We start from the raw sequence: 3,527 nt of genomic DNA on the forward strand, positions 1-3,527 counted from the left end.
ATATATATAGCCGTGGATGGCTGATGCTTTGGCGATTGTGGCCTTTGCTGATTGGCTTGTGTGATTGATGGCCCTTGTAGAGCTTATCACTAATATGCTTGGAATGCAGTCGAGGCCAGGCGGTAATGCTGCAATTGGTTTTGGGGTTGTGGCTACTGAATCGGTTGCTCCGCAAACTAGGTAATAAACATGGTATTCTGGCTTGCTGGTGCCAGCCTCTAGTTGTCTTGATATGTAAGTTGAGGGACTAGCTTAAAAGTAGCTGAGGCTAGTGGCATGAAAAACTAGGGCTGGTATACGGCCTGCTGGTTGGGCAGCGGCAGTGTGTACTATAGGCCCAACTGATGACTCCCCTGAGGTGCCGAGAATAACACCTCTTGGTCGGGTGAACAAGTTGTATGCTGACATGATGAAGTCGGCGGTATCTCGACCACTTTTTGATGTAGAGGCTGAGACATGAAAGGAGTCGGCGGGGTGAAGGTCGCTTGTGGCTTAAGCATATTGTAAGCCGTCAAAATAGGGAAAGTTGTCGTGCATGAGGCTTTGGCAAAAATCTAGAACAAGTGTAGGAATGATTTCCTTCGTCTTGAGGCTGCCAAGGTTGGCCCAGTTGCGGCAGAAGCACTCGATGGGCCTGAGGCTACTCCATAAAATTGGCTTGTGGCTACATCGACTGTGTTTGAAAGGCCAGCCTCAACTGTTGCAGCGAATGTACTGTAGAAGCTGACTGCGACTGCGACAAGTTAGAGGTCATCCGTGGCTATGACGATCAATCACTTGTAGGCGACGAAGAATGGCTTGTTAATTGACGTACTAAAGGCACTTACTGCAAATATGTCGCTTGCGGCTCAAGCATGCTATATGCCGAAAAAGAAGGAAGGGTCGCTGATGTGAGAGGTGACGACTCATAAGAAGAATACTTTTACGGGTACGCTAGATAGTTCAAGCCGGCCTGAGCTAGCCGAGGCTGGCTGAACTGCATGAGGCTAGAAGAATCTGATGAACTTCCCATGTGTGTCTTCGTAGCGATTACGTCCACTTTGACAACTTTCTCTACTTGTGATAGTGGGATAATCTCTAGTCGAACTATCCTCAGTCGTGTGGTGCTCGACTGTATTGTCATAGGATTCTTTAATATCACTCAGCTCCTCGTCACCCCGAATTTGAGGAGCTATTTTTTCACGCTTCTTCACAGATTGGATCGATATGGACACGAAATCACTGTATGGTGGGTCCTATTGGGCGTGCTAGAAAGTTGTTTCGCCTAGATTGTGCTACACTCTCCAATTGATGGCCACTGTCAGCGCCCCATTTTGGCCCACCGGCTTCCCACACGATGATTCCCGACAGAAGCCCAGGATACTATTCATCACCCGGCAATCAGAGGCAAATAGGCGGGCACGGGGTTATGAGCAATAGGAGAAAGAGCTAGGTCACTGAGAAAAGCGGAGGAAAGCCATCACGAACAAGGAATCTCCAAAATGACGGGGCTACACTGTGGCACTATTCATTATCAAGTCTCCGAAGCACCGAAAGGTGCCCAATATAGGACACCAAAAATCCCTCTCAGTGCCAAAGTGACCAACGACGCGCCCGGACGCATTTCCGGGGCAAGCCACATGAGCCAGGACATCCCGATCTCTCACGGACGCCTTTTCTAACAGAGCTCCCGGGGCCCGCTCCACTGACAAGCAAACGGCCCCCCAAAACGGGCCTACAGGCACCCAGGGACCACCAGGGTCAAGGAACAAGCTTCAGATGACCTTCCGGAACTCGACTCGGTTTCCCGAGGGACGTTTTAGTGGTCACAGACGTCTCCCAGCGAGCCTTCGGGGCACTTCCACGGAAAACAGAGATCACAACGATCTCCGAGCACCTCACAACGATCCCCGAGCACCTCGAGACGTTCAGGGAACATTGAGAAAACCCCGGTCAAAGTCCCTAGGTCTTCCCGGGCCAACGGTCCCCGACAGAGGGCGACGAGCCAACGATCCCTCACCGGGCAAGAGGATCGCCAAAACGAATGTCAGGATGCACAAAGAGCAATCAGGGACCGGGGACACTAAACTCCGCTCCGAACGTCCGAACAGGGCAAAACCGACTCTCGAGGCGCCGAGTCGCCCGAACGTTCGCTCACACGACGCATGGCGATATTAGGCTCATTCAAATCCTCATCGTTCAAGCATTCCAAATCTACAAATTAATTGGACATCGGAGATCGGATGCAAGCTCAATCAAGTTTCAAGCATTTTCCGGCTTTTCTCTCAATCGAACGGGACTCACAGCTTAGCCAAGCCGAGCCATCAAGCCACGGCTCAACCCCAAGTCGCGGCTCAAACCCTCGGCTCCGACATGACAGCCCCAAGCCGCGGCTAATTCCCTAAGCCGCGGCTCAATTCGGTGGCTCCAAGCTTCAAGAAGCTCCCCCCTCCACACATTTCAAATCCTTCTTACACCCATCACTTCCTATCACTTCCCTATCATCTCCCATCAACTTTCCCTTCTCTTCCTTTCCCCACACTCAACAAGACAACTTCCCCACCCTAATCTTCCCTCCAAAATTCGGAACCCCTAAGCTCCCCCCTCTAATTGCACTTAAGCTCACTAAATTGGCTCATTAAGGCATCCTATAAGTGCCTAATTGCAAGACACTTTAATCACAACTCAACTTCTATCATCTCTCTAGCTTTCTCACTCTAGAAAACCCTCTCCAAACCCTCTCAACTTCAGCATTATTTCAGAAATCGCACAGCCAAAGCACAGCCTGAAACCAAGGCAAAATTGCCGGAAAACTCAACCGTTTTCCGGCGATCGCCATCCAACCCGATCCAAACTTGACCAAACTTCATATCTCACATGTTTTCGACCTCCCGAGTCCATTTCCGACCTTAGATTTTTCATTTGAAGCTCGCAGCACATCGTTCCAGCTCTGTCCAGATTCGGATCCCTAGGGCGTTTTCCCGGTTTCTAAGCGAGTTCTTCCTTCTCGACTTAAGCAAGCTCAACCAAACTTCATATCCCACATGTATTCGACCTCCCGAGTCCATTTCCGGCGTTAGTTTTGCGATTTGAAGCTCCCAGCAGCCCGAACCAACTCTGTCCAGAACCGGGCTCCCTAGACGGTTTCACGGCTTTCCGGGCTTCTTCGACGCCACTCCTTCCCACGACCATGGCGAGTCGTGCCATCACTTTCTAAGGGTTCCTCATGACCCTCACTCTCTCCCGTGACGAGGTGGTCACATGCCGAGAGCCGCTCAACCGCGCAAGGCCGCCCTTTTCCCAATCTTTTCCTTTACCGGGTTTTCACAGTTTTTTTATCGGTTTCTCTTTGCATTTCCGGTTGAAATCAGTCGTGTGCACACCACGAGCTGGTCATGAACACCAAGAGTAGTCCCTTAGGAATCGGAGAAACTCGAGCCAGCTCGGTGCAACACCGGGAGCCCCCCCTTGCAGCCGTTTCTACCCAAACAGCCCAGTCGGGTCTGTCCCTCTAATTTACCTTTCTGACCGGAACTTTGCAGGAGCAT

The sequence above is a fragment of the Punica granatum genome, chromosome 4, assembly GCF_007655135.1.
Source record: "Punica granatum isolate Tunisia-2019 chromosome 4, ASM765513v2, whole genome shotgun sequence".
Taxonomy (NCBI): domain Eukaryota; kingdom Viridiplantae; phylum Streptophyta; class Magnoliopsida; order Myrtales; family Lythraceae; genus Punica; species Punica granatum.